At 51.4% G+C, this 18745-nt stretch overlaps 1 protein-coding gene across 5 annotated transcripts in view; it reads left to right on the forward strand.

Annotated features, from left to right (window-relative positions):
* ZHX2 (zinc fingers and homeoboxes 2) overlaps positions 1-18745 on the forward strand; it is a 186133-nt gene that overhangs the window by 71598 nt on the left and 95790 nt on the right. For 3 of the 5 annotated variants that reach the window (XM_082433177.1, XM_082433176.1, XM_082433179.1), the window contains one exon: positions 13185-13255. The exons of 1 other annotated variant lie outside the window; for it this stretch is intronic. The gene's annotated coding sequence lies outside the window, so the exon portion shown is untranslated. Of the gene's footprint in view, positions 1-12184; positions 12961-13184; positions 13256-18745 lie in introns of those variants that run through there. One more of the 5 variants, XM_082433178.1, reaches the window with a different exon arrangement.

Below are 18745 nucleotides of genomic sequence, written 5' to 3' on the forward strand. Positions count from 1 at the left end.
TTCCCTGCCCACCGCAGGGTCATAGCTCAGCCGGCATCCCCACAAATCTCCATCCTCTCAACCTGTCTTTTTCAAAGCACAGCTCGCTACGTGGCGCCGGATGTTTATTTGCTTGTGGCATTGCGCGCTTTCCCCCATCACACTCGAGTCTGTGAAGGGAGGAACTGTGTTGTCATGGCTGCTGGGTCCTCAGCCCCAAGCACATGTTACGCACATGAGAAGCACTTTCTGGACGAGGGAATGATTACGGGCCGGGCTCTGGCTTTGCAGGCATCCTCCTGCTCTCCCAACAACCAATGACATCAGTGTTGTCACACCCTCATTTTGTCCGGGGCACAGAGACAGTAAATAAATGTCCTGGGCTACCCAGCGAGGGAATGGCAGAGCACGATCTGAGCCAGCTAGTCTCCTGCCAGAACCCACTTTCCGAATCACCATCTGTCATGAGACAGAAATGAGAGACTGTGGTGACAGACCTTTGGAAACGGAAACGCACGACATGAATGTACCAGGACGACGATAGCCGAGCCCAGCACGTCTAAGCTGATTGCTCCAAATTGATCTGGGTCTCCTTCCTGTTTAATTCTTTAAATTGTGAGAGCTCTTTTTGCTGCCTCCCCTGATGGTACAACATGAGGGGGTAAGAAGGGTGTCCATGAGGCACTATTGCTCTATTCAGTTACTGTCAGACTTCAGTGGCCCGGAATGTTCTGGAAATGGGGCATGCAGGCTGCGTGAATGTGTCCTTTATTCCAAAAACAGGTCAGTCCATCCGCCTTTAGTAAACATGGTGTGTTGATAAGAATCAAATATTTCAGTGTGGGACCATGCAAAGATGCACTCTCAGCTCTGCCACTGAGATAACCTGTGCCCTTAAATAGTAATAGTACCTCTTATTCCCTGAGTCTTACCAGGTGTTAGAGACATTCCAAGTGCTTTATGCATATTAACTCATTTAGTTCCCCAAACCAATCGTGGGAGTAAGTACTCTTATTAACCCCAGTAATCCTAGTCACAGAAACACAGAGATGTTGAATAACTTGACCAAAGTCACACAGCTCATGATCGGCAGAGCCGGGATGTGAACGCAGGCCGTATGTCTCCTGAGGATGGGTTTTAACCAGCCCTCTTTTGTGACTCTCAGCTCCACCTGTAAATTGTGGGGAATGCATTCAATCATATTTTCAGCTTGAAAAATCTATGCTTGTAAGGCTGAGAACTTGGTATTAGTTTTGAGTCATTGGTATGAGTGCAAGAAGTATAGGTGCCTGGGGTGCAGCAGGATCAAGGCTATCACAGGAAGGTCCACAATCCGGGCTTCGTTTCCATCAGGTTCTCTCTTGTGTCTTGCTGTCCTGTCATTTGCTACTTTTCTTGCCTTGATTGTTTGCAGAAATAAGAGCCCACAGGTGCTCATCTACCCCCAGACATCTTTCCCCTCTGTGTGATAAAAAAAAAAAAAAAGAAACCCATATGGTCCTCTGGTGTTGATTAACTTTAAAAGCACTCTCACATCTCTGTTCTCACTTGATTCACATAGAGACCCTGTGTGGACAGGCAGGGAGAGTCCCATTTTACAGACGAGGAAATAGAGGTTGAGAAGGCTGATCTTAAGGTTGCATTTATCTCCTCCTATCTCCTATGAGTATTTCCTGGGTCCTTCCTCAGGGTTTTTCTTACTTTACTGTAATAATCTTAGCAAACAGAGTCTTCGATTGCTCCCAGCCACCTCCTACACTGTTGTCACCACTAGATTAGTAATAAATTCCTGTCAGAACGGTGGCCATCCTTTACTGAGTACCTTTGATGTGCCAGGAACTGTGCTAGGGGCTTTTCACGTTTTACGTCCTTCTAATCCCCACAATACCCCTTTGAGATATATAGCATTATGACTCCCATTTCACAGATGAGGTGCCTGAGACCACACAGCCCCAGGGCGACACGTGCATATAGTCACACAACGAGGAGGTGGTAAAACCAGGTTCTGCACGCGTTGACACAGATTGTCCGGTGACCCCCTCCCTGGTTAAAGCCTACCGGGACTGCTGGTCATGACTCCTGGACAGGACAATGTCCAAACTCCTTGTCGTGGTGTGCAGCGCCTCCCTGTGCCCACGGCACCTACCCTCCAGCCCACGTCCTAGCCCCTCCACCTTCACTCTCAGCCGCACTCAACCACCAGCTGCTCCCTGCTCACGCCATGCCCTTGCTCTGGACCTCGCCTCTCTGCTGCCCTCCTTGGAATGCCACTCCTTCCCCTTCTGACTGGTGATTTCCCATCCATCCTCCATGCACCAGGCCAAAGCCGCCTTCTCCTTCTCCATGCAGCCTCCTCTGACCCACCATCTCCCATGCCCTTCTCCTTGCCCAGTGTCACTCTGCCCCAGGGCACCCTGAACCACACCCCATTGCAGCATAGCTCACCCGGTGTCACTGGCACCTAACATAGCCCGCAGATGGAGGGACAAAGGACAGCAGGGAGCAGTGTGGCTTGCGGAAGCACCGGACAATGTGTGCCCCGCCTAAGAGCATTCTGATTCCTTGTGGGGTTTTTTAAAACACACGCCAGCCCAACAAAACAACTTTGTGGCTGGTGTTTGAACCATGGGCCGCCAGTCTGAGACTCTTGGGAGCTCCTCGGGATTCTTGTGCTTCTCTCCATTGTCAGTATGTAAATGAGGTAGAGAGGGAAGGAGGGGAGGAAAGAAGGAAGAATTTACCTTCCTAGACCTGGCAATTTGGCTTCCGTAAAACATGGTACATTAATTAGTCTGCTCAAGCTGCCATAACAAAATACCATAGATTGGGTGGCTTAAACATCAGAAATTTGTTTTCTTACAGTTTCTGGAGGCTGGAAGTCCAAGATCAAGGTTCCAGCCAGTTCTGTTTCTGGTGATGACTCTCTTCCTCGCTTGCAAATGGCCACCTTCTTGCTGTGTCCTCACATGGCCTTTCCTCGGTGTGTGCACTCGGAGGGAACAAGCTCTCTGCTGTCTCTTCTTATAAGGACACTAATTATATGGGGTCAGGGCCCCATTGTTATGACCTCATTTAACCTCCCTTAGAGGTCCCACCTCCAAATACAGTCACACTGGGGGTTAAGGCTCCAACATATAAATTTGGGGAGTGGAGGACAAGCATTCGGTCCATAACACATGGCATTCCAGATCATTCAATCCACAAGTCTTTCCTGTGTCCTCACTATGGGGATTCTGAAAACATTGCAGGCAAACAGCAGAGTCCAGCGGTCAAAAGCACGAGCTTTCATATCAGGCAAATTCAAGTTTGATACTTAGCTCCACCGCTTACTGGCCAGGTGACCTTAGACAACCTACCCAGCTTCCCTGAGCCTTGCACTCCTCGCTGTGACAGGAGGACAATGACACCACCCACACAGGGTTTGTATGAGGCTTGAGCCAGAGCCACGCACATCCACCCCGCCCAGCAGCGTTCATGACCGCCCCGGAGACACAGTTACTGAGCACATCCTCCGTGCTAGGCTCTCTGCTGGGTGCTGGGGAGCCGGTGGTGAGCAGGACAGAGCAGATCCCTTGTTCTCATTCTTCCTTGAAGAGCCAGATGATAAACAAGGAATTATGGGATCAGATAGCAAACACGTCAGTCATTTGAGAATGGGACATGGGCCGTAAGGAAATAAAAGAAGCAGAAAGCAGCAGGGGAGGAAAGGCCTCTCACTGGGGAGGTGACTTTGACAAGAAGCTGAGGGCCATTCAAAGGCTCGGGGCGGAGTATTCCAGGCGGGGGAGTAGCAATCACGAAGGCCTGAAGGTGGGCACCCTCGGTGCCCGCGGTATTCATTCTGATAGCTGTGGTCCTATTGCACGTGGTCCCACCCTCAGAGGCCACCGCCCTCGGGGTACACAGGACCTCTGCCCGGCCCTCCAGGGAGCAGGGCCCAGACTAAGCCGGCTTTCAGAGGGGAGCAGCGCCTTGAGGGCTGGAGTGCTGGGAAACGGACAGCAGCGCAGGAGGAAGATGTGGCGTTTGGTGGTGGGGCGGGGGGGGGGGGGGGGGTTGGGGAACAAGCGTCCCGGGGGAGAGGGGAATTTGGTCGAAGAGCCTGGTGTCTGAGGGACCCTGGGAGACTGCCCAGGCCTGAGCCGATTCTAAGAGCAATGCCAGGCCAGGAGCCCAAGGCACCACGTGGATGACCTCAGCGTGAGCTGATAAGGGCAGCAGCCCTCACTGTCACAGCGGGGTGGGCGGGTTGTTCGTTCAGAGAATGTGCTCCCCACTCAAGAGGCAGGGCCCCGGGCGGAAATCCAGCGCTGTGAGTCACAACCAGATGTACGTCTCGTCAGGGAGAGCCATGGCCGCGGAGAACTGGTCATGGTTTCCTGGAAACTTCCTCAGTGTGGGGCAGGGGCACTCTGAGGATAGGTGCCAGCCGGGGCAGAGAGGGGAGACCGTGCTGGGGGGCTGGGCCAGGGCTGCACTCTTGGGACTGTGGCCGAGCTTTCTGGGGCCACTGGGGGCCAGAGGACTAGCTGAGGTCTGAGCCTGATGCCCGTGGACCCGCTGAGGCACGTCTCCCCTTCCACAACGTGCCTGGCGTTTCCTGGCCTTCTGACACAGGTCAGCATGCCCCTTGAGGTGTGGATGTGGGAAGAGCAGCTAGACTGGGAGATGGGACCACTGCATCCTTGCCCCGCAAACTTGGATTCAAATCCAAGGACTTGCACAAGCCCAGCTTCTCCAGCCCTTGGTTCTCTCATCTACAAATGGATGGGATAAATTGGGAGCTCTCCAAGGTTCCGCCCAGCTGGACTATTCCGGCAGTTCCTTCATGTTCCTCCCTGTAGATGGGAGAAACTGAGGCCCAAGAGCAAGAGGCCTGATCCGAGCCAGCCCATTTGGAGGTGGGACTGCAGCTCTAGCTTTGGCCAGAGCTGCACCCCTCCCCGCCCCTTGCTCCAGTGTCCTGCCTTCTCTCCCCGATCTTCTCCTTCCTGGACACCTCTTTCCCTCCTTCCCCTCTGCCTGTGCTCCTCACCTGCCAGACATGGAGATTCAGCCTTTCCTGGGGTGGGTGGGTCCCAAGTCAGAACCAAGATGAGAACTCCCAGGGCCATCAGCCGTCTGTACTCACCGGGATAAGCGGGCAGGACCTCCTCCAGCCAGCTTCTGTCTGAATGCTGCACATCTTCAATCCAACTCAAATGGCACCTCCACCAGGAAGCCTTCCAGATCACCCCAGCCAGAGTCATCACCTAAGCAAGCCTTCCCCATGCATCCCACTTTATAATCTTTCTGGTGCCATTTGTACTTACTTGTATTGTAATTATTTGTGCATACATCATAGCTCCTCTACACAATTCCAAACTCATTGGATGCAGTACCGAAATTGCCTCCATTTTGCCCATGCCTATCACCAGCCTCCTCTTTGACATCTGGTGCGGTGTTTGTATTCTAAGCGTTGGGTAGATATTTGCGGAATAAATGGAGTTTTCCTTCTTCTATGTGAAAGGATTCTTTCCTTTCAGAATGAATGGTCAGATGTGTAAGAGCGTCTGTTCTAGAGCTGCACGGGGTGGAATCTTAGCTCCACCATCTACACACGGTGGGACCTTGGACAAATTACTAACACTTGTGCCTCAGTTTCCTCACTGGTAAAATGAGGATAAGTCATAACCCCCTACCTCACAGGGTGGCTGTGAAGACTAAATGAGTCATGTTTGTCAAGTGCTTGATGTCGTGCCCAGCATAGACTTGATTTAATAAGTGAAGTTGTGAGATTCTGGCAATCCAATATGCAAATTTTTATTTGATTTTTTGAAAAAATATTACACCACCTTGCAGAACTCGAGCTTGGCTTTAGGTGCTTGCCAGATCCTTTCCAATCCCTGCATTCACAGAACCTGCCCTGGGTATTCACTGCCCTCTGCAGAGCCTCCCCGGCTACCCTGGCTCGGAGCAGGGGGCAGGGAAGGGAGAGAAGAGCCGTCTCTGGCATAACTGCTCGCCAGCTCGGGGCTAGCAGCCACATTAAGCGCTCTTACTCAATTCATGTGACTCGACAAATTTGGAATGTGTTAGGGAGAGAGAGTTTTTCCAGCTATGAGTCAGTACATTTATGCTCTCTCACACACACATTTAAAAATTTTAAGAAGAAAGAGACTTCAGCGAGAATCCTTTATGAGTGCAAAGTGGAAATCTCCGGAAACTGTATTTTGACCCTGAAGGCAAGTAATACTTAAGATATTTAATAAAGGGTTCGAAACAAGAGTCGAGGAGAGAAAACACAGCTAGCTGCCTTTTCCTTCTGTATTCTCAGCTGCTGCATTGCACATAGGAGGACCCGATGTACATGGGTTTATAAAGCACCTCCTGGATTCCCTGATTTATACTCAACATAGTGGGGAAAGAGCTATGTGAAAGAAGGGAGGCATAACCAGCATTTATGAAGAACCTATTATGTGCCAGATAATCGGGGCTGGGGTCGGGGTACATGTCCCAAGTTCAAGAGGCAGTGTAGGGAAAAATGGAATGATTGTATTCAGACATGCTTGGGTTCAAACCTCAGCCTACTTTCATAATATTGTCTAAGCCCCTTCTTCTCCCATTTTGTGGATGGCAAAACTAAGGCTCAGAGAAGAGAAAAAAATTTGTCTGTGGACACAAAGCTCTTAAATGATAGAAACCATATTCTAAACTGGGTCTGTGAGTCTCCCTATGGTAAAGAAATTTGGGTTAAATTAATGTCCTCAGGGGCTGAGTTTCCCCACCAAGGAGGGAAGCAAAGACACCCACTCTCGGAGATCACATCCGCATATCCTAAGCAGGTACCACTTTCTCGCAGACCAGTCCCTTTAACCACCTCCGGCCACTTGCCTTTGAGTCCCTCCCATTCGGGATTACAAAAAACCTGCTTCTCATCCAGGCTGGTCCTCTCTGCTGTTGTTTACTTTAAAGAAAGAAACCACCACCCGCCCAGAGGGCTTGTATTTCCAGCTCACTTACATCTCTTTTGCAAGGGTTCATTTTCATAGACTCCCAATCTCCAGGGAGCTGTGTCTTTCCCTCGGAAACATGAGCTGTAATCAAAGGTGTATTCATCCCCGCACATCTGCCAGCAGCCACGCCGGAGCCACGGTTCCCCGAGGCCTGACAGAAGGAGGCTCAGGCCAGGTGCCCGGGGAGAATTTTTCCCTACACAAATCAGATTGTCCCGTGGTTGCCCTTTGTAGAGATGGCAGAGTCCCAGGCGGTGCTTCTCAGATTGCTGGAGGACCTGATGGGGCCGGGGGTAAATAAGATTCCACCATCCATTCAACAAACACTACTGAGGGCCACCACGTGCGGAGAACTGCAGACACTGAGAATCCAACTCTTTTGGTGACTTCCCATCACTCACCCAGCTTCTTAAAGGCCAGCAAGTCCCTGCAAGAGCCGGTTCTTGCTCTTTCTCTGTCCTGCTTGGCTGTGGCCACTCCAGCCAGCTTCTATTTCCTGGTGACCAGTATGCCTCCTCCGCCTCGGCCCCGTACACACTCGCTCTGGCTTTCTCGATTCTTCCTTCCCCTCTTGGCCAGGTTTGCTGCTGCCTGCCTTTCAGGTCTAGCTCCCCACCCCGACCCGCCCCCCCATCTGCCATATCCTCACATGCTTCTCCTGGCGATCTTGCCACCATTGCATGTGCTTCAGGTAGCACTATCACGTCACTGGAGTCTCTTATCCAGCCCAACTGCAAGGGCAGGGCTCACCTTATGTCCCCAGCACTGGCCCGTAGTCAGTGCCCCATAGTTATTGGAGGAATGAAGAGACAGCAGTGAGCAAATCAGACACTGCCCTGCCCGGTGCTGGGCACATCTTCGTGGAGTGTTGATGGTACTTGACAGTTTCCAGGGGGAAATATTTGGAAACAAATACAGATCAATTCTAGAGTGGAATTCAGTGTCCTGGTGAATGTTCAAGGTGTCGAGCTGCACCCTCACACGTCGGGGAGGTTATGAACTCAGCCTCCTCCATACTCCTGGGGGTGTCTCAGTGGAAGACCAGGTTGGGGGTGGTGGGAGAGGTGGCCCAGTTTGCCAGCAGCTCAAGTCACGGAGTCAAAGTTTAAGAGGCAGCGGGGCGGGGGTGGGAGGGGGAATGGAAAGACTACATTCAACCAGGCCTGAGTTCAAACCTCAGTGCTGGACATTTTACTCTTAAGACACGGGGCAATGTATTTGATCACTCTAGGATGCAGGTTTGTTGTCTGTAAAAGGGGTATATGAACACGTGTTCCTCAGAGTTGCTGTGGGAAAGACAGACAAGCCACGTGGAGGGCCCAGCTCAGCGTCTGGCTCAGAGCAAGCACTCGGGAAGTGGTGGCCTTTGTGCTCGTCATTCGCTGGTCGCTCTTATGAATTAAAGGCTGTTGTTGGTGTCCAAAGTGGAACATTTTCTGGAGCAAAGACAGGCAACTTAAGGCTGCACTTGTGGCTGGCAGAATGATGGCTGCACAGAAGTGGCCTGTAGTTTTCCAGCTTCTTTGAGGTTGACCTTCCTCTCTTGTATCCAGTCTGCACTGGCCCTGGCCTGAGTCAGTCACTCCCCAGCACTGCCCTCCACGGGTTCCTCACCCTCTCCTCCATATGAGGCCATCACCTCGGGGCATCATGACCTGTTTACTAGACCCGGAATTTCTCACTCATCTGCTAAACGTTTGCCGAGTGAAAAAATGGACTGGAATAAACTACGTGAGAGGGAGTGACCCTGGGGAAGGGTGTTTTTCTTCTTCTACAGACCGTTAAATCACCGTTCCTCTTTTTCCCCCTGCAGTTGTCTTGCCATCTGGTAGGTTTAAACTAGGCCAAAAGGGAATAGGAGGGACCTGTAGGGAAAATCCTACAGGCAGATTTTTCCTCATTGGGATTTTGCGCCATGTGACCATTTTCTGGGGAAAGGAGTTCTGAGCCAGGAAATGTGTGCACATTAAGAGCTTGAAGGACAGTGAAAAGCCCTTTACTTCATTAATGCTGCTCACAATGAAAGCTGCCATTTCCACGTGCAGGAACTGCGGTCGGCACCATGGCATTGGATCCCCCATGCAACCCAAGGAGGCAGGTTCTGTTTAGAGTCCCGCTTGGCTGCTAAGAAAACCAAGGTCCCCGGGAGGGAGGTGCTTGGCGTCAGGGCACAGAACAAGCGTGTGAGAGAACCAGGACCAGACTCAGACGTCCTGTCTCCAAGACCAGTGCTCTTCCCCCCATGCTGGTTAGGAAGGATCCAGTGTCTCGTGGGTGATACCGCAGAGCTGAGTTCCAGGATAAACGGGGAAGATGTAACAGATTCATTGAGACTCCCCAGCTCTGAGAAGAATTCACTGTGTGGCCCCAGCCAAGCCCCACTCCACGCCTCTGTGCTCAAGAAGAAGCACCTAGTCAGCTGAGGATAATAATAAGTATTATCAATAATAATGGTAGCTATCATGCCTGATTACATGATTCTAAGTGTTTTGTATGTGTTACCACCCTGGGTCCTACAGGGTAACTCGGGGTTAATTTGGGGAAGAGGGAGAACAGAGCATTGAAGAGAGAGGGTCTAAGATAGCGTAGCCATATGGCTGCAGGGGGCATAGTGGGTTCAAGAAGCTTAGGTATCCGTGAGCCCAGAACACAGTGGGGCAAAGGGAGGGGGGAGCAATGAGCAGGGGCCAGACCTCGCAGGCTCCAAGACCCTGGGGTAAGGAGTGTGGTTTTTTTCCTGAGACAAATGGGGCGTTCATTAACTGCTCCCACCTGTACCACCTCTATGTACATTGTCCTTCCTCACATTCAGTTTATTATGTATCTTTCTCCTTTTTTATACCGTGAGTTTCCTAAAGGTAGGGATTGTGTCTTATTTATGTATGTATGTATGTATGTATTTATTTATTTATTTATTTATGGCTATCTGGTGCTTAGCACAGAATCAGGTATATATGGATAGTCAATAAATGGTTGTTCATCAGATATTTAAAATATTCAGCATTTAATAATAGTAACATGTTCAATATTTAATAACTATATATTATATATTTGTTATATATAGATATTAGTACCTGTAATATAACTTCCATTATGCAGGCATTTCTGCTCTAAAATGATATATGCGTGCCTGTAAAACCCTGCACTCTGAAAAATTCAAAAACCACAGCGCTTTGGGGACAATTGGGCTGTAGCAGAGCATTCACAATTCATGTGACTCTGTAATGAAGCACAATCCAAGTGATGATACCAAGCAGAGTTCAAAGGGCATGATACATTTTGGATGAGGGGCTTCCCTGGTGGTGCAGTGGTTGAGAATCCGCCTGCCAATGCAGGGGACACGGGTTCGATCCCTGGTCCGGGGAGATCCCACATGCCGCGGAGCAACTAAGCCCGTGCGCCACAACTACTGAGCCTGAGCTCTAGAGCCCACGAGCCACAACTACTGATCCCGCGTGCCACAACTTCTGAAGCCCACGCGCCTAAAGCCCGTGCTCCACAACGAGAGAAGCCACCGCAATGAGAAGCCCGTGCACTGCAACGAAGAGTGGCCCCCACTTACCGCAGCTAGAGAAAGCCCGCACTCAGCAACAAAGACCCAACACGGCCAAAAATAAATAAATAAAATAAAGAAATGTATATAAAAAAAAATTTGGATGAAAACAAATATAGCAATAACTTTAGGACCTGAGTAACTATAGGACAATATATTATTTTTAAAAAGGGGAAAACTTGATGGAAGGGGCTAGAGAAGGATTGAGGCTGATGGGTTTAGAGACAGAAGGGGGTAGATCATCTTTATCAGGAGTTCCCCGTGGAAGAGCAGTTTCAGGCTCTGCCAGAGTGTAGCAGGGACAGATGGTTTCTCTAGCCCATGGCCTTTGCACAAAGACCAGGAAGAACCGAGCAACAGGAGTGGCTAAGACAGAGCACGTGGCCACTGGAGCCCAGAGGAGGAGCTGGGAGGGCGGAGTCCCCCGTGGCTTGTTCTACTCAGCTGTGTGTACCTTGCATCCGGCCGCCCACACTTGGTGGTGCAAAATATTAATGTGCTGGGAACATTTGCCTATGAACCAGTGCAAAGTCCAAGTTTTATTGACCCCTATATACCTTATATACACGAATCTTCCTCGTGGAAGCAAGTGCAGCAGATCAAACATTACATAATGGAATACATGACTAACTGATAAACCAAGAAAGCCCACTGGCCAGTTTACATCAAGTAAGGTACAAGTCACACACCCTGTGTGTGTTGTAGACTGTTTTCCTCTTGGTTCATGAGTCTATTCAGTAAACCCATTCAGTGAGCGGAAGGTAAAGCAGGACATATGGAGCGGGGTGACACTAAGCAAGGGCATCATAAACCTGTGATGTGATCGCTTTCCCCATCAGAAGCAGCTGAGCTCACACTTCTGGACATGGACTTAGAGGACCTCAACCCCAGCCTGCCTGAAAGCTGTGTGACCTCAGGAAAATCACTTAACCTCTCTGTGCCTCAGTTTCCTCAACTGCAGAGTAGCACTAGTGACACTCCCCAAGTTCTTTGAAAGAGCAGATTAGCTGGCGGATGAAAAGTTCTTTCTAAACCATAAGGGGCTTTACAGAGTATTGTCCTTCCTGCAAATCAGTGCTGGGATACTCAGCTTGCCTCCTGGGGTAACTTCTCCTGCTGGATGGCTAGTCCTAAGGGCAGAGGGCAAATGCAGCTAAACTGGAATCAAAATAAATTAATCACTGGGATTCAACGCAGAAGCTTGAGTGAACTTTGGGGAATTTTGCTGGCGTCCGACGGCCTCTGTGGCGCCCCTGCCTCCACAGTATCTGATGCGTCCTTCTCTTCAGTGCTCACCCGGCAGCCTCCGTCTCCAGGCCTGAGCTCATCAGCCGACCCCTGGCCCACTGCTCTTCCCCAGGCCCCTCCCAGCAAGCCAGGCCCGCCTGTCCCATCACCCTCTCATCTTGCTTCCCCAAAATCGTGCCGAGGAAAGGAACACCGATTCCGGAATCACATGAACACCGGTTTGAATGAGCTCTACCACGCAGCAGCTCTAAAATCATAATAGCCGAGCTGTGGTTTCTTGAACCTATTTCTTCACCTCGGGAACGGGCTACAACTTCCTGACTTCCTTCCCTCCTTCTCTGATGAAGAGGATTAGAAATGCACACTTTGCAGACTTTAATGCGCCCAGGAATCACCTGAGGAGCTTGTTGAAAAGCAGGTTCTCATTCCGTAGGGCCGAGTGGGGCTCGAGAATCGCACCTTCCAGCAAGCTCCCAGGTGATGCGATTTGAGTTCTGACTGTGGATCCGGGGTATGAAGCACCTGCCGTATAGTATGTACTCAGTCAGTAGAAAGTGTTGCCGTGAAGATTTTTCCACCCAAAGGGTGCCCCTTTGACAACAGCGATAGATGCCTAGAGAAACCTCTGCTTCCCTCACAATTCTGAGGGCCACAAGAAAAAACAAGTTTGGCTTTAAAGGTGGGCAGGGCGAGGGGAGCGAGGAGAAGCGTGGCCCCAGCAGCAGCTCATAGGCAGGCTCTCCACGCGCACGTGTGCGCTGCAGGTGGGCCTCTGCCTGGCTGCAGAAACCTCTAGAGCTCAGGCCCCGACTTGCCATGCGGGGAATGCATCCTCCGAGCCGGGCGCACGCACGTTCCTCCGGCTACAGCTCTCCTGAGGAATTTTCAAAGCGCCCAGGGCTCGCCTGGCGGGAGTCTCCCAGGAGGGAAATCCACGTCGGGGGCTTTTGTTTTCAGGGCTGCGGTATCTTTCGGACTTGAGGCCTTGCGTGCAGAGGTTTTCCCCTCCACCCTCACCAACGTGGAGCCGTGAGCCCCCGCTGCCGCTAGGAACGGACACCGAAGACTCAAGGAAACTCGGCGTGGGGTTCACGAGCCGCCTCCGCAACCCCACCCAGCAGATTTGGCTTTTAGTTTCGCTCTTCTAAAAGGCCTGCTTCTCAAAAAGCTGCTGACTCACCCAGAGTAAGGGTCTCTTTTTTTTTTTTTTTTTTTTCTTTTCAGCATCGTCCCAAAGCCCTGAGATTTTTGAGGGCAGTTTAACAAGCACCCCGGTCCTGACCATTTCCTTTTTCTTTCTCCTCCCCATCTCCATCCCAGGATCCTAGTGCCTTAGTCCTTCTAGAAATGAGAGTTGAACCCCCATTTGCCTTGTTCTGCCTTTAATATTGAGTATCTCTTCTTTGTAGGTCTTGACGCACTGTCTGCTCTCAGAGTCAAAGTGTAAAAAGATTCCCAGGATGTAAGCAATATGGGACTGGTGAGTGACCCGTGTGTTTGGCGGAGGTCGGGGCCTCAGCTGGATTTCAGGAAGGGGAGGGAGATGAATGGGAGGGGCAGGGGCAGCTGAGCTTTTGCGCCCCTGAAACGGTTTCCCTCCAGATGCAGCTGGAAAACAGTGCACAGTGCAGAGAATCCAGGTGGGAATCCCTTGGAATTCACTGGGTCCCTGCCCGTCCCTCCCCAGAAGCAAAGGGAGCATGCAGGTGGCCGTGCCGACCTCTCTTTGCTCAGATGACAACAACTCAGGCTCACCACCCAGAGGGTTCGTGCTGGGAATTGTTCTCTAACCCTGTAACCAGGGCTAGGGACATAGGCTTGGACTAGAGAGGGAACTACCTGGCTCACACCAGTCTGTAAACCACAGCCCTGAGGAGACGTGAGTAAATGCAGGCGAGAAAGCCACCTTTGCACCTTTGAACGGCTGTCACTGGCAAGAGGGCAGCTATTGACTCAGCCTAAGGAGAAATTCCTAACAAGAGGCTGGCAACGGTAAAAATCGACGTCCATTAGAGGTAGTGAGTTCCCTGTCGCTGGCAGAATTCAAGCACAGGTTGGAGAAGCATGGATGGGAAATGTTGAAGTGGGGAGGGGTTTTGACAGGGTTGTGTTTTACAGACTGTTCCATGATGACTAAGAATCCCGGAGGGGCAGGAGGATGAGGGAGAGAGTTTAGGGAGAGTGAATGAGGGGAACTTGTGAGCTCACACACACACAGTCTCTCGGCGCTGCCTGTTTTATGGGGCAGGGTGCTGCCTTAAAACAGTTTAGAAGCTACTGGATGAGATGGGCTATCCTCAGACCTGTTGTCCATTGGCCAGCTGTACCTGAGCTTATGCCAGACGTCCACACATCACACTTGTGACCCCAAACACCTGATCTATATGAAGGGGTGGGCAACTCTCCAAGCACGATAGGGGCTCTGACCAGAGGCTCGAGGGAGCTCTCCCCCATACTAGGACCACCAAAAGAGCTGCCAGCGAGTTGCGCCTTCGAGAGACTTGCCCGGGATCCCGACCACACAGACCAGAAGGGAAGGCACAGGGTTGGGGCGGGGGACGCTGCGGCAGGATTCCCCAAACCCCCAGACTGTGGGAGGACAGTAAGCACGGCTTCCCCAGGGGAGCTGGGCTCCTTTGGTAGGACCACATTCTCCAGTGACCAAAACCTGGCCCAGTGAGCCTGAGAGGAATCATACCACAGACGCCAGTGGGGAAATTGCCCAGGAGAGACACCCATTGCGAGGGAGAGGGTCTGAAGGTCTGAATAATGAGCACGGGGGCTTCCTTTGTGCTTTGTAACTGGGCCTTCTTCCCCCCGGGCCTGGGTCAGCTGCAGCACAAAATGTGTAGCGAGGGCAGGGCGCTGTGGGACGCCAGAGATGGGCTTTTTCTTTAAGAAACTGAAGTCTGGATGAGAATCGAGTTTGACAGTCATTGTGCAGAGGCTGTACGTTCAGCTGAGTCCTGAGTGCTGTGCGGTGGGCGGACGGGTGGGAGAGGAAGGGGAGGGGGCTGAACAGGAGCTTGAGCTGTGACTTGATGCTTCCTTGGCAAGTCTTCAAGCATGAGTTGGGCTTTGAGGACAGAGGCTGTGTCTTTGATTCAAAGGACCTGGCATATAGTAGGTGCTCAAGAAGTGATTGTCGAATGACTAAAAGGGAAAGTGATGAGGAGGCAGCTCAGGAGGCCGTGTCCGTGGTTAAGAGCAGGGCCCCTGGAGTCAGATGGCAGGGTTCAAATCCTGCCTCTTCCGCTAGCTGTGGGGCCTCAGGCAAGTTGCCCACCTCTCTATGCCTCAGTCTCCCCATCTGCAAAATGGGCGTCATGATAGTACGTACTGCATAAGGGGGCTGTGAGGAGTCAATGAACTGATTCATGCAAAGCTGCTTGGTCCTGTGCCAGCACATCGTAAGTGCTCAATAGATATTAGCCCTTATTCTCATTCTAGATGTGGGACATGACCCCAGATTAAAGTTCAGTGTTGGGACGGGAAATAGCAACATAGGTGAGAGGACAGAGCACTGGACGGGGAGTCGGAAGCCCTGGCTTAGCTGCAGGGAGGGGATGAGGAAAGTGACCACTCCCCCTAAGCTCACTCTGCAGCAGAGGTGCTGCAAGAAGGCGGTCAAGGGCAGCTCCATTTTTCCTGCTCTCCCTCTGGTGGTCCCAGCACTGGTTCAAAGGCAGGGGCAGCTCAGCCCTTTATTACTAGCTGGGGGCCTCATGGTGAGTGGTTTGACTTCTCAGGACCTCTCTTTCTCCCAATAAATGAGAAAACAATGCGGGCATCCTTCCCTCGCAGAAGTGAAAAGCACAGGTATGAGGGTCTGTTGGTACAGACGGAAAATCGTTTAAGACTTGAGCTTGAGTAGCGCAGTCTGGAATCTCACAGTCCATGTTGGTTCCCCATCCCTTCTCCAGTGAGGCCTGGCTGCCTCCTCTACTGGAAGACAGATTCTCAAAACGATGCTTCACTTCGCAAAAGGCACCATTCACCACCCAGGATTTGTAGCATATTTCAAATAAAATGGCATTTGCCTGAAGCATTTGTCAGGGTCACATTTCTTGCATTAGTGGTAGACCTGGGACTATGGAGTAGGCTTACTCGGGGGCCTACCTTTTGCCTCTCCTGCCCCATCGCCCTGTGATCCCGGCTGGAATTTAATAAGATGGTAGTTTAAGCCAAAGTTGTTTATGGGGATCCCTTTGGGGATCCTAAAAACTGTCACTCATATCAGTCTCCTTCTCCCTATGTCCCCCTAACATCTGCCAAGCGACCCCAACTTCAGTTCTACCTTTAGTGAGAAGGGAACAGGGATGAGGCAGGGAGCAGCTTCAAAGGCAAGGCGGTCAGAGAGAAGAGGTCCCAGTTCCTGGCTCCATCAGCCATTTGGCATCTCTCAGCTTCTGTTCCACCCCTATTCACATGAGGCGACTGGGCTAGGTCAGGGGTGGCAAATAGATTTCATCTCCTGCCCATCTGATCAATTGGTCATGGCTGCCAGGAGGCACTGTGTGGAGAAGGATTCTGAGGCATACCCAGGAAAGAGTGTGCTGCAATGGATTAGTGATGTCTGCTGGGGAGCAATAAGGAGGACGTAGCACAGGTGCTACCATTTGGCGTCTGAGACAAAGCGATTTCGAAGGCCCCTGCCTGCTCTCACACTTCGTGCTTTTACCTAGCAGCCTTGTTTTACATCAGAGAGGCAAAGCACAGCAAAACCTCATTAATCCGGACCACTTTAGTACCAAGCCCAGTGAGTGAAAAGTCTTAATCTGAGGGTGTCTGCTGCATACAGGTGAGCTCTATTATCCTTCAGTGCACGGGGTCGGCTCAGCCCAGCTAGCTGACAGGTGCGGAGGCAGGGGCCTCGGTGGTCTGTGCTTGCATGTCTGACCGTATGGCTGAGCGCACCCGACCTGTACTTCTAGGGCATTTACTCTGTTTATGAGCTTAGGACGGATACCAACGAAACTCTCACAAAAGCAGGACGTTTTCTGAAGTAGCAGATCATTCCGTGGGCAGCTTTGCTTCTATTTCAAATTGCCAAGGGATCTGAATTAGAGAGACTTCACCACACTAGCTGGGAATAAGCTGTTTTTCCAGAATTATATGCAGAAGATGAGACAAAGTAATTCAGAACTACTTTCCCCTGAGTTTCCCGATCTGTAAAATGGGGATATAATACACCTCACAGGGCTCTGCAGGAGAGTAAATGAGATAAAATGTGGAAGAGACCTAGCAGAAGATCTTGCTCACAAAATATGGTCAAAAGATGCTGTTTCTTCTCCCCTTCTATCACTTCCCATCCATAATCACCCTGAAAGAAGAGCTTTCTTCTTATAATACGAGAAAAATGAAGTTACAGATTGTTTTAATAGTATCATACTTTCAAATGACTCCTATTAGTTTTTCAGAGGCTCATTTTTCATTGTTGATGATTCTCCGGTAGGAAAGGTCCACTTAAACCTTCAACTTGAGTTACTCTACTCTCGGTCTTCTGCAGGAAGTAGCTGATGCCCCAAGGGTCCTAACATGCATGCGCACGAGTGTCTTGGTAGGGGGTGTCTCTGGAGGGGACTGAACCCCGCAGTGACTAGACCACGTCTTCCCTTCAGCTCAGCAAGTGTCAACACCCGAATTCACTCCCACTACAGGGAGAGTGCGGACAGCCAAGGTGGTTGAACGCCAAGTTGGCACCAACTGAATTTGAGTGGGAGCGTGTCTAAAGGATGGGCTTTACCTGTTCAAAATGGGGAAGAAGTTTGAACTGGAACTCCTCTTTCAGCCTTAGTTTCTGAGACTCTTCAAGAGAAGGATTCAATTTATACTTAAATAAACATCAAGACCAGTTAAATCAATATGAAGGGGGGATTGGAACTCATGCACAGCGGGAGGAGCAGAGCCTCTGGTCGCAGAAGCCGAGGGCGGGGGGAGGGCCTGGAAGCCCAGATGAGCTCCTTAGGACTCCTGGGTTGTTGGCCCAGAGCTGGGTTCTCAGGGGGCACCAGGCAAGTGCATGCCCGTTATTCTGGCCACCTTGAGCATCTGTCCCCAGTCTTCTCCAGCCCCGGGCCTGGTGAGCTGGGTCAGATAACCTCATTCTCTTCTGTCCTCTCTCCGAGGCCTAGAGCAGAACGGTTCCCCTGCCTAAGGAGCAGCCCCACCAGAGAAGGCGTGGCCAGTGGTCACCCTACTGTCCCACCGGCAGGGAAGAGAGGAGTGGGGCCCATCCTGCCTTCCCATCCTTCCCACTGAGGCTCCACACCCTGCTGCAAGGACCCTGTCCTGGGTCCCTCCCTTCATCCTTGTCTGGCCTCAGACTCCTAGCTCCTGAAGATGGAGCTGAGGGCACCGTGGACCAGGGGGAAGCCTTGGGGTTAGAAGGCATAGGCTCGCCCGGGGAGCTGGCTCCCGGAGGCCTGGGCAGGCAGGGGCGTCACATCACTCCAAACTCAGCAGGTGCCACAGTCCCCCGAGGCCCTTGTCTCCTCTCTGGGCTCCCACAGAGGGTACTGTCTACACCACCCAGCGTGAGGCGGCACTGCAGAGCACTTAAATCCGTGCACTCTGGTGCCAGACTGGCTCCGTTAGAATCCCAGCTGTACCTTTGCTAGCCCTGTGACCTTGACCAAGTTATTTAATGTCTCTGTGCCTCAGTTTCCTCACCTTTAAAATGCGCCACTGGATAGGGTAGTTATGACGACTACTGAGCTTATGAAACATGCTTAGAGCAGTGCCTGGCACTGAGGAGAGGTGTTAGTAAAACAAAATCAGTAGGAAAAGAAATGCAGAAGTCAGTGTGTCGTGTGATCGCCCGATTGACACCAAGACAGTCAGTTTCCTACCCACAGAAATGAAGTCCCTCATTCGACCTGTGGGTTCGGGGAGGCTTTCGGCTAGACCCTGAGGGAGGGGAAGGATTTCTGCAGAAGCGGAGGAAGGGGGAGCCTGGGCAGAGGTGCCG

Source organism: Balaenoptera physalus (assembly GCF_965194825.1).
Source record: "Balaenoptera physalus genome assembly, chromosome: 17".
Lineage (NCBI taxonomy): Eukaryota > Metazoa > Chordata > Mammalia > Artiodactyla > Balaenopteridae > Balaenoptera > Balaenoptera physalus.